A 13,174-nucleotide genomic window follows, 5' to 3' on the forward strand; every position below is an offset into this window, starting at 1 on the left:
AGGACAAAATTGAGTATTTCTTATGATTCCACTTTATCTTCTTTGTAGGCCTATTTGGAATCATCCTTTGTTTTGTTATTTTAGTGATTTCCTTATATTATAGTATGTATCTTTAACTTATCACAGCTCACCTTCAAGTGATATTATACTACTTCATGTTATATTATGAGACTTAAAACAATATACTTCCATCTTTCCTCTCCTAGTTTTTGTGATATTATCATATACTAGAAGCCCGGTGCATGAAATTTGTGCACGAGAGTGTGTGTCCCTCAACCCAGCCTGCCCCTCTCCAATCTGGGACAACTCAAGAAATGTCCAACTGCCCTTCCCTGCTGGCCATCTTGTGGTGGCCATCTTGTGTCCACATGGGGGCAGTTGGACATTCCTCTCACAATCCAGGACTGATGGCTCCCAAATGCTCGCCTGCCTGCCTGCCTTCCTGATTGCCCCTAACTGCTTTTGCCTGCCAACCTGATCACCCTCTTGCCACTCTCCTGCCAGCCTGATTGATGCCTAACTGCTGCCTTGCCAGCCTGATTGCCCCTAACTCCCCCTCCCCCCCCTGCAGGCCTGGTCACCCCTAATTGCCCTCCCCTGAAGGCCTGGTCACTCCTAACTGCCCTCCCCTGCAGGCATGGTCCACACCCCCCCCCCCCCCACTGCTCTCCCTTGCAGGCCAGGGTCCCCCCCAACTTCCCTCCCCTGCAGGCCTGGTAACCCCTAACTGCCCTCCCCTGCAGGCTTGATCGCCCCCAACTGCCCTCCCTTACAGGCCTGGTCCCTCCCAACTGCCCTGCCCTGCTCACCCCAAACTGCCCTAACTTGCAGGCCTGATCCCTCCCATCTGCCCTCCCCTGTTGCCATTTGTGGTGGCCATCTTGTATCCACATGGGGCAGCCATCTTTGACCACACAGGGGCAGCCATCTTGTGTGTTGGAGTGACAGTCAATTTGCATATTACTTTTATTAGATAGGATAGAGGTGTCCTGGATCTGGGTGGGGATTCCCTTGGGGCATGGAGCAGCCGAGGCGAGGGGCCTGTGGTGGTTTTCAGGCCGGCCACGTCCCCCAGTGACCCAAGCAGAGGCCCTGGTATCTGGGATTTATTTATCTTCTACAATTGAAACTTTGTAGCCTTGAGTGGAGGCCAGGGCTGGCCAGGGTGGTGGGAAGCTTGGCTTCCTCCATCACTGGGGGCAACCCAAGCTCTGTGGCCACGGCCGTATTTGCTGGGTTAATTTGCACAGTTGCTCCTGATTGGCTGGTGGGCGTGGTTTGTGGGCATAGCGGAGATATGGTCAATTTGCACGTTTCTCTTTTATTAGATAGGATTTTACTTCTAAATATGATATAAGTATTATTATTTCTACTTTAAAATGTCCATGATTATCTCAAAAGGTTAAAATAACATAGAAAGCATCTTCATATATACCTATACAGTTTTATTTATAGAACTCTTTACTTCTTTGTGTAGATCCAGCTTTACATTTGATACCATCTTCTTTCTCCTTGAAGAATTTTCTTTAGCATTTCTTTTTCTTTTTAAAAAAATATATTTTATTGATTTTGTACAGAGAGGAAGGGAGATAGAGAGTTAGAAACATAGATGAGAGAGAGTCGTCAATCAGCTGCCTCTTGCACACCCCCTACTGGGGATGTGCCCGCAACCAAGGTACATGCCCTTGACCCGAATCGAACCCGGGTCCCTTTAGTCCCCAAGCCGACGCTCTATCCATTGAGCCAAACCAGTATCGGCTAGCATTTCTTAAGAAGCAGGTTTACTGGGGGTAAATTCTTTCACATTTTATATGCATCAAAATATCTTTATCTCATCCATATTTTTATTTATTCTGAGTATAAAATTCTAGATTGAGATTTTTTTTCTTGTGGTACTTAAAAATATTTGCTCCACTGTTTCATTATTTATGAAAAATATGCTGTCATTTTTATATTTGTTACTTTGTATGTAACATGTCTGTCCCCCACTGGCTGTTTTGAAATGCTTCTCTTTATCAATTAAGTAATTTGATTACAATATACATGGTCTAGTTTTCTTCATGCATCTTGTGCTTAGATTGTTGAATTCAGATCTGTGGGTTCACAGTTCTCACAAATCTGGCAAAATTTCAGCCATTATTTCACAATATTTTTTCAGTCTCTCCCTTTCTCTCTCCTCTCCTTTTGGATCTTTAATGACACATATATTTTAACCCCTTGAAACTATCCCACAATTCAATGATACCATGTTCATTTTTTAAAAGTCTTTTTTTGTTTGTTTCATTTTGATAGCTTTTAATACTGTCATCTAGTTCATTAATCTTTTCTTATGCAATATTTAGGCTGTTATTGATACTGCTGAGTTATTATTATTATTATTATTTTTAAATCTTGGCCATTGTACATTTCATCTATAGAAGCTTAATTCATATACATATATATACTAGAGGCCCGTTGCAGGAAGATTCCTGCAATAGGGCTTCCTACTGCGGTCACTGCCCCGCTTGCTTCCCTCCCTTCCTCCCGCCCCACCTGCTTCCCTTCCTTCTCCCGGCCCAGCCTGCTTTCCTCCCTTCTCCACTGCCCCGCTTGCTGGCTTGCTTCTCCACAACTTTGCTCCCTTCTGCAGCACTTGACTTCTTTCTACGCTGTCTTCAGTCTTCTCTGGCCTGGATATGCAAATTAACTGCCATCTTGGTTGGGTTAATCTGCATACTCGCCCTGATTGGCTTGTGGGCATGGCTTCTGGGCATAGCGAAGGTGCAGTCAATTTGCATTTTCTTTTTTATTAGGTAGGAGATATATATATATATATATGTATGTACATATATATATATGTATATGTATATGTATGTATGTATGTGTATATATATATATATATATATATATATATATATATATATATATGTAATCTCTCTTGTCTCTACATAACATGGGCAATCTTACCTCTAACTTTTTGAACATATGGAATGCAGTCATAACAATTGCTTTAATGCTATTGCTTATTTTTATGTGTCATTTAATCATTTTAGAGTCTGTTCAATAGACTGTATTTTCCCGCTACTTGCCTGGTAATTTTTGACTGGATGCCAGGCATTGTGGGGTAATGTTTACTTTTGTTTTCTTATAAACATTCTTGAGTTTTATTCTGGGACACAGTTAAAATTAATTGGAAACAGTTTGATCCCTTTGGGTCTTGCTTTTAAGATTTGATCAGAGCTGAGATGATTTAACCTATGGTTAATTCTTCTCCACTATTGAGGCAAAACTCTAATGTTTCTGCATTATGAAATGTTTTCTTTCCTGGTTATTGAAGAGACACTATTCCCATCCCTCTGTGAGTTCCCAGCACTGTTCTAATCCTTTAGGTTGTTTTCTCTCTGACCTTGGGCTGTTTCCCCACATGCATGTGCTCATCTGCATTCAACTCAGAACTTAAGGCGATACCCTCAGCTCTCCAGATTTGTCTCTGTGCAGCTCCCTATTCTCGGCTAGCCATTTTGGCTCTGGACTCTCCACTGTATCTCCAGTCGGGGAGACCACAGGGATCTGCCTGTGCTCAGTACTGTGGCCTGGAGGCTGTCTCTAGGCAATAAGCTAAAGCAATCATGTGGCTCATTTTGTTTTCTGTCTTCAAAGATCAATGTCACAAGTGCCACTGTTTCATATATTTGTCAGTTTTTCCCTTTGTTTTAAAAGTTTCAGGTGGAGGTTAAATATGGTCCATGTTACTTTAGCTTGATCAGAAGCTGAAGTCTTGCTTTACTTTCTAGCTGATGTAATAGATTCTGTAATAAACATCACTGTATATGTATTTTTGGTTAAATGTGTGGACCTGTATGTTGAATAAATTATTTACGAAGCCACTGTTAAAGGGTATATGCATTTTAAACACATATTATTTTGCCAAAATGATCTCTAAACAGGCTTCACCAATCAATAATCCTACTAACATTTTTAAAAACACCCATTTACCCATATATTCTACAACACTGAGTACATCTTTACCACTTTGATAGGTAAAAAAGCTATTTTAATTTCACTTCTTTTTTAAGGTTAAACCTTTTATATACTTACTGTTAACTGATATTTCTTTTTTTGGAATTGCTTATTTATGTCCTTTGAATTTTTAGAAAATTCATTTGTCATTTTCCTTTTGATTTGTACGAATTCGTGCAATTTTCCCCAGTCAATGGTTTTTCTTTTGATTTTCCTCAGGGTGTTCTGTGCCATAATGAATCTAAAGTTTTTCTGTGTCGTCCAAGCTATCAATGCTTTCTTGTGTGGCTTCTGGATTTTGTGTATTTTCTGGATGTGCATATGTACACGACAGTAACAGGAGTTTATATCCTAAATTCATAATTAATAAGTGAGACAGTTTTTAGTTTCTTCTTTTTTTTTCTAGAAACTGAAATTAGATAACAGTATTGCTACACTGAGTTCATGTAAATTATGCTCATTTAGATCTGGTTGGCAACTACCTTTGACTAATAAAACATGGAAGATATAAATTATGTATAAATATATCTTGGTAATGAAGAATTTCAAAGCATGGAGGAGAGTAGAGGTATAAAAAAGGAACCACTGGCTTTAAATCAGTGTCTCATTTTTCCCCAAGATAGACTCATCTTAGCGTTTGCTAGGAAGGAGGAGGGCTGATGTGAAATTCAGCTATGATTATTCTAAGACATGCTGGTTGGCCATAAGCTAGTTCCTAAAGCCTGGACCCTCCCTGACAGCTCTAGCAACTTCTCCTTCCTCTGGATGACCAATGAATGCACTTACTGCTGGTGTCATAAACAGAACAGACTTTGTACCATGTCATGTACTTTATAATGTTGCCTAGTTGTTTTCTGTAAGTTATAGTTTCCCAACACGACAGTCAGTCATTTGAGAACAGGACCTTCGCCAATGTTTTCCACAAATTTGAGAAGAGAGAGAGAGAGATACATTGACTTGTATTGAGCTTATGCATGTGCTGTCGATGGCAGGAAATCTGTAGAAACTACATCAAACTAGGAGAATCGATTTCAAGAAGCAGGTATGCTATTTATCATTTGCTTGCCCGAAAATGGCACGTGTCATCGTCAGGTACTTGACAAGAGCCAGGCTACTGCCCAACGGAAGAAAGTGAATGCGGTGAGGCCTGAATGGAACACGTCTTCAGGGAAGCATAACTGCTAGTGGTCAGGCTCCACTTAGCACAGCTACCGTGAATAAATTACCAAGGGGCTTAACATGGCAAACCTTCATATTTCTTTTCTTTCTTTCTTTTTTTTTTTTTTTTTTTTAAAAAAAAACACCTTAAAACTTTATATTTCAATCACAGCTTACATTCGCTATGGTTTTGTATCAGTTGCAGGTGCACAGTTAGTGGCTGGACAATCATACACATTCCATGTGTTCCCTGACATTTCCAGTGCCCACCTGACAGCATACACAGCTATCACAATGCTCTTCAATGTTCTCTATGTTGTACTTTCCAGCCCAGTGGCTATTTCTAATGGCCAATTTGTACTTGCAATCCCTTCACCTTTTCACCCAGTCTCCCAACCCCTCCCCTCTGGCAAACGCCAAAATGTTCTCTGTATCTATAAATCTGTTTCAACTTTGTTTGTTCAGCAAACCGTGTTTCCTTAGGAAAAAGGAACTAATGTTCAGTGAGGGCCTACCATATGTAATGAAGGAGGTGAGCTAACTGTTGTGTGTCATGTCCTCAGCATTGTCCTAATGAGCACTTTTCCTGAATCTGTGAATCTTCACAAGCACATGAGGGAGATGCTGTTCCTCCCGCTTCACTGGTGGGAAAACAGACCCAGGCACGCACCAGCGTACGCAGGAAACACAGGAAGGCGGTGTGACTTGAACACAGGTCTACCTGACGCCCAGCCCAGCCCTGACTAGGCTACAGCGCACCCATGTCATCCTCAGAGCAGCCAGGACAGACGCCCTCCCATGTTGCTGATGTGGAAACAGGAGCTCTGAGGTCAAGGAACTGCCCGAGGCCCGTCCAGGTCTTCTGGACTCAGGCTCATGTAACACTGTTTTGCTACATGGGCCTCAGTCTGTACTCCCTTCCGCACTTGTCCCTCTCTCTCTAGCCCTGTAACCGTCCTTCCATCTGTTCCCGACACACATGAAAAGGAAAAAGGCCAAGTCACACGAGAGACGCCAGTGATGAGGGACATGCGATTGGCTCATATGATCTGTGTCGTTATCTTCTTCCCTTGGACCCTTCATGTGAGTCCATGCACTCCTTTGAGACCTCAACTCCCATCTATCGCTCTTCTTTTATTTATAAATATTTTTATTCATTTCAGAGGGGAATGGAGAGGGAGAGGGAGAAACACTGAGAGAGTATCATTGACCAGCTGCCGCCTGCATGCCCCACACTAGGCACATGCCCCGACCAGGAATTTAACTGTGACCTGGTTTATAGGTTTATAGGTTAATGCCCGGCCACTGAGCCACACTGGCCGGGCCCCACCTCTCACTCTTGAATCAAGCTGCCCTCACTATGCTCTTTACATCACTGGGCTTACACCTCTGTTAGTTCAGTGTCCCTCACACTCTGTCCATTTCTCCATCTAGACCAGGGGTCCTCAAACTTTTTAAAGTGGGGGCCAGATCACGGTCCCTCAGAGAGCTGGAGGGCCGGACTATATGAACTACTAATCCCTATTGTAACACCTCGGCTGCGCTCACTGCCCAAAAAACCTGGCGGGCAGGATCAGACTCCTCTGCAGGCCGCATGTGGCCCGTGGGCCGTAGTTTGAAGACCCCTGATAGACTGTATCTAGCATCTTCTTAATTGTGTCATCACCAGCACCTGGCACAGGCACAGGCATAAAAAAACTCAAGAGCTTGAATGAAAGCTTGCAGGTTGCTATGTGGGTGGTCCTTGGGTAACACCATCTCCTTAGAACATGGATGAGATGCCACAGGACCTTCCCTCTTGGTTATACCGATTAGCCTATGGAAAAGTTGGTTTTGTTTTGCATCGTTTTACTGCAACCCTAAGAGCCTGCCACTCGCTGTACAGCACTTACTCCCGAGAAAAGCAGTGAGTCAGATCCCAGCCCCACCTGCAGAGCTGTAAAAAGACCTCTGCAGACAACCACCAGCTGAGCTGGGCTGGTTCCAGGAAGAGACCGAGTGCTTAAGATGCAAGGCCTCTTCCTTGAAGGGGAACTGCAAAGCTGGGAAGCACACCCCCTTCCCAGATCTGTCAGCTTTCAGAGGCAGGAGGAGCCGGCTGCCCCAACATCCGTGAATCATCTCTGACATCCACCCAACTCAAATCTCTGCATGTCTGCTACCCCATTCGAGTAGCGGTCTTTGAGTACTTCACACCCATTGCTTCACTTTCCGTGCTGCTGGGAGTGCCGCAGCACCCGACCGTCCAGAGGCCCTGGCGTGGCAGATACGAGGAAGACATCGGTAGCTTCCTACCACGATCCTGATGGAACAGCTGGTAGACCGAACCTTGTCTCTACCCTTTCAGCTGTGCTCATTTGTCATTTTGTCCTGCCAAACCAGTTTCTCTTACCTGTGCAGAGAAGGAAAGTTGTGGGTTTTATTTCCCTTCTTTGTCACCATACTGAGCGCGGTCACTCCTGTCCACGGAGGAATACGGGCACTGAGACACAATGGGGCACGTGCAGCACACGCTGGGGTTGAGGGTGGATGGAAAGCAGGAGTCAGTTGCACGAGCCAATCTCAAGGACCTGCCTCAGTCTCCTTAGTTTAGGTGGAAGCTGACCAGAGACTGTAGCTGGCAGGTCATCAGGTCCTACTCTTCATCCTAAGAACGAACATATCTGCCATCGAATACAGATTTGGAGATTGCAGCTGGTTCAGACTTGGCGTAGAGGCCCTTACTATTTTGAAAGTGTTTTTCACATGGCATTTTTAGATTTGGGATGATAGTGAAAGACAGGCAAGAAGTTTGCACAAAATGAACCTACTTGCTAACTTTCTTCTCCCTGTAATGGACTTCCTGCCTTTCAGGCCTTATCCCACCACTCTGCCTTGTACTCCAGCTGTGTCTGTCTTCTCCATGTTCTTGAACACCAGTTCCTTCCAGCCGCAGGGCCATTGCACATGCTGCTTTTGTCCCTTTGTGCTTGCTGAGCTTTTTCCTGTGCTCTAACCCTGTGGGTCCCTTCTGGCTCAGCTCACATGTCACTCCCTCCCAGAGGCTTTCTCTGACCACTCATCTCAAACAGGCCCCCCACCTGCTGTCTCCTGCTCCCCCCAGCCCACCCGCCCCTGGGCAGAGAGCTCATGGCATAACCCTAGCACCTAAAACAGATCTCCTGCCGTTTGCCCTGACCATGACCACGCCTTCTACTCCAAAATGTGCCCTCCGAGTGCTGGTGGCACTATGGATGCAGCAGGATTGATACTTCAAAAGGTGTTCTAACCATGTCTTAAAACAACAAAGGCTTCTGTTAACTCTGAGGAATTCAGGAAATGTAATTAAGAAACCACTTTCCAAGCATCTGAAGTTTTATTTTAATATTTCTATTTCACTTTAGCTCCAAAACTATATAACAGGTACATCTCTTGAAAAACATGGCTCAGAGACATGAAAGCTTATTGAATGCTTTAAAGACTTCATAATTTCTAAAGTTCTCATTCCCTCTTTGGCTCTCTTGTTATCTTAATGTCAGGAAAAACAACCATCTCTTGATTCTATTTCACCATTTGGAGTCACAGAAATTATTCCAAATTTCTTAATTTCCAAGCAACACATTAACTTCTTCAGATTTCTTTCAAAACAGCGAAGGGGAAATCCCTGATGATTTCAGCTGACAATTCCTTCATCAGGAAAAGGGCTTAAATGCTAATCACCAGAAAAGTTACAGTTTACCGGAAAGAACGGGGAAATGCTGACATATTGCACAACATACCACGAATAAAGCATGATTTATTAGCTGAATAGCATACTCATGCTGACCATTTTATCAAGAATTCCTGGTGACATCATAAATTATATTGGAGCCAATGAACCGTTTCTATTGTCCGTGGTTCTGAGAGTCTAAGGTGAACACAAGACTTACTTCTTTGGAGGTCTTATGGGGAAAATGAAACATGTAACAGTCTGTGCACTCTCCCCTACCCCGCCCCTCCTCCCCTCCCTCCCCAAATCCATGGACTTGGACAAGAACTGAGCTGTAGGGAGCCCTTAACCTGGTGTCTACTTCCAGGCAGCACTGAGGGGAGTGCCGTTCTTTGTGGTGTCCATTACTTAGAGGAGGAAGGCACGATCTGCCTCTGCCTCTAGGTGTGGGCGCACAGATCAAAGTTCTCTGTGGGGGGCAGCGAGGGCAAATGCCACAGCCAGGTCCCCAGAACGAAATCCTCCCCCCTCCCGGTTACGAAGGAAGACAGTTTGAAGGTAGTAACTGCCAGGCTGTCACTTTGACCCCCAATGAATCCGGTGAGATCAGATAGGTTTCAGTGGAAGTAATCCTGTAACGTGTCACACATGACATCACCGTGAGCACCGGGTTTTCCCCGTGTAGTCTATACAAACTGCAAATCCATCAATCCACCAAGTGCTTTATTAATGCTTTATTATAGGTGATTACAAACACACAAGGCATTTCACAAACATATCTGGTTAATCATTACATTGTAATTCAGCAGTAGGGATGATGCAAAATTTACGGTCTTCAGTAAGCGAACAGGATACAGAGAAACGAAGCCTGAAACACAGAGCTTCCAGTGACTCAGCCCCAGAGTCAGCCTAAACCTCTGCTCAGATGGGTCTCAGCATTTACTCAGGACATTGGCTAATCTAGTCATTAGATTACTCATTGGATTGGCTGAGAGTCGAAGGTTATTGGAGAAGGGATAGGAGACGGGTAGGTATACAGAACACTAAGGAAAACTTAGAGATAAAGACTATGGTAGCGGAATTTATTTTAAAAACCACATTAAATCACCAAAACAAAAAGTGATTACGAATTTCCATGTGACCAGCAGCAACTGCTATCACTTATTGGGCACGCATCATAGGCTAGATTGCTCCATGCATTCTTGCTCTTAATCCCCATGACAACTTTGTCATGTTCAATCTCCAACTAGGGTTTAAAGCAACTGAAGAGCAAGAAGGTTAAGTAACCTGCCAGCCACCACACAGCCAGAGGGCTGGGACTGGAACTCACTCCGCCCCACTCCTGTCTGAGCACCGGCCATGATGCAGCTTCTCTAGCTGAGCACTTTGGAGCGAGTCTCCGAGGCCCTTCGGGGTCCTCGCGAAACATTGCCAGGATTTTCCGATGTCTCATCCTACTACTTACACAAGTGATTAGTGTTTTCCAATAGGAAGATACCATCTACCGAGCTTGTATATCACATCTCATCCCACGTCGGCGCCTCTACCTCAGTGTCCCACTGACCACAGCAGAAATGAAAAAGAAACTGGCTTCCGACCCGGGGTGTGTTATCATCGTTCTGAGGTTCTCACAGCAGAGTTTTAACATTTCCTTCTCAAAAACCTTACAACCACAGACTGGTGCTTCTTGTTTTGACAGTCCAATCTCATTAGATCACGTCCTAGCTCTGTGCGGGCCTTGCTCAACACTCTGAAATTTCAGACCTCCTGAAGCTATGAACCGTTTCGTTGAAGGAGTCCGTGACCTGATGTGAAATCGGAGTCGTGGGAATTTGGACAAACTCATAAACAGCTCCATGGCGAGCTGAAACGACGATGACAATGCCATGATTCACTTACGACTTTTTATGCAAAGCCTTCGAAGTGTTTAATGAATTTTTGCAAACTGATTAAACTCCTCTGCCAGCAATAACTCCATGCTGTACTCTCATGACACAATCCTCTCCCGGGCTGCTGGCCTGGCCTCCTGTTATCATGCTCCAATGCCCCGGGGGCTGGCAGGTGGTTCCAGAAATGCAATCCCATCTACAGAACGAAGCAATGGCTCACAGGAAGAAGCGCGTGAGCTGGGGCAGACTATAGCAACGGCACATGCCTGCCTGAATTGGAGGGTGGGGGAGGAAGCTGCAAAAACTGAGGGGGGGAGGGGGAGGCTGGTTTTGCAGCTCAAGAGAGAGAGAGGGAGAAGCAAATGGCTCCCCAGTGGAAGAAATTTAGAAAAATTGCTCACATCCCCTTGTGTTGTGGGGCCCTATGACTCAGTGTATAGCCCGGTGGAACGAAACGTTTTTTCCCCTCTGGTCGCCGTGCTCAGGTCCCAGATACAGCCCGTAACTCCCACTGTCTCAGCCACCACAGCAGATTCCTGAGGGCGAGGCCAGAGGGTCAACTTTAGGTTGCTGTTTAGCCTGAATTACTGGTAGCAACCAGAACAGCATAAAATGCCACCAATCAAAGAGGTAAAAAAATAAATAAAAATAAAAAGATTGTTCTCTGACTCGGGGAACACATCAGGCAGGGAGAATTTTCAACTGTGTGATTTTTAAATCAATGACACAATGAGTGTTTTATTTGGGATTTTTTCATCTCAGAACAGAGAGCAAAGGCCCGGGACTCAGTATTTAGCATCTTATTACATTTAGGTCATGGGGAGTAATGAGAAGAATGTTCACTTTTCATTTGGGATCATACTGTTAACAAAGAGCAAGACAAAGAAAAACAAAACAAAAAAAACCCAGCACCAGGCCCTAAGAGAATTACAAACTCCGGCGCCTCTGGGCTAGGCAGGGAGCACCAGGTGGGACCAGGGCAAAGGGGAGGGTGAGGAGGCGCTCTGCCCGCACAAGCAGACTGCGCCACGTGGGAGTGTTGTCAGATTTGGAATTTTTAAAACAAGAAGTTGGAAATGCAGACTGTATGTGAAACCTCTCATTTTTGCATGTTGCAACTAAGTGATGTATGCATGTCCAGCTACGTGGGCCAAACCAAACACATCTGCGGGCTGGGTCCAGCGCCGGGACTCTGGTGTCTGACCTCTGTGACCACAGTGATGGCTTAACCCTTCAGCAGTTAAAAGGAAACAAGATGGACACATCCTCCGGGGAGTAAATTATACCATTGCTTGGTCCAAAGGCTCTTCATAACTCTACTGTGTGGGGTTGGAGAAATTAGTCCAAGAAGTTGATGAGTTTATTCGGTGAACAATGCCCGGTTTCCCAGGGTGCAGCCTGCCGCTGGAAGGAGGGCAGAATGAGATCCGCAGGGCGGGGGAGGGAAGGCGTCCAGTGAGGGAGATGGCCGTAGCCTCACAGAATGAGGTCTGAACGACTCCGGGCTGGCGCTCATGCCTCCTGGTTAGAAATCTAGGCTCTGTTCTTTGCTGCTGCTCGAGACCCAGGAACCCAAGGGATGTGTCAACCAGGGTCTCCAGCTGGCAGCTCCGCAGGACGGATAAAAAAGCTCAGCTAGAGAGAAAAGAGCCATAATCCCTGCTGATCTGACAACACGTACAGAGGGAGACCACACGGCGGCTGGCTGGCTGGCTGCCTATCTTCTTATCATGCACAAGGCATCACGCCATACAGCAGGCTCTCAGCGCTCTCCTCACTGCTCGCGGGAGAGTTCTAAACATAGCCGCTGCGCATGTGTTTGAGGGAAGGGGTGTCTATTTTAAAGAAGAGAAAGGTCCTTGTTTCTGGCTATGCAGCTTGAAATTGACAACCCCTGTTCTACCAAGGACCACTGATCCTCCTGTTAAAAGAGAGGAAGAGGGGACAGATTTGGGACTCTTCCCTCCGTGCCGAGTGACAGGAGAGCTGACCTGTGACCGAGTTACAATGGGCTGGGGCATCTCTGTCCTCACCGGCCTGGCTGTCATCCGAACACGCTCTCTAACAGGAATGGCACTAAGACCTAACCGTTACAGACTGCTTACTACCTATCTGCCAGGTGCAGATCTAAGTGCTTTACATGTATTAACTTATTCATTCCTCACGCAACCCCAAGGACGCAGGTGCTATCATTATCCCCATTTTACAGATGTCGAAACTTCAACACAGAGGCTAAGTATTTTGCCTAAGGTCACAGTTAGTGACGGGTGGAACAGGAATTCACACTTAGACAGTCTGGCTCCAGTACTGAGCTCTAAACCGTTTAGCTAGATAACCTCTCACAATGGATATAAGGTAACAGCCACAGCCAGAGACTGGGCTGCTCACTGTGTAATATGAAGGCTTGGGAATTTCTGTTCTAATGGAAATGTGCTACTTT

The 13,174-nt window shown here is 45.2% G+C and overlaps 1 protein-coding gene across 2 annotated transcripts in view; it reads right to left on the minus strand.

The window, feature by feature from the left end:
* The window catches only part of NSMCE2 (NSE2 (MMS21) homolog, SMC5-SMC6 complex SUMO ligase), a 213,555-nt gene that overhangs the window by 35,408 nt on the left and 164,973 nt on the right, over positions 1–13,174 (minus strand). The window lies entirely within an intron of this gene.

Source organism: Pipistrellus hanaki, assembly GCF_964339955.1.
Source record: "Pipistrellus hanaki genome assembly, chromosome: 17".
NCBI classification, from domain to species: Eukaryota; Metazoa; Chordata; class Mammalia; order Chiroptera; family Vespertilionidae; genus Pipistrellus; species Pipistrellus hanaki.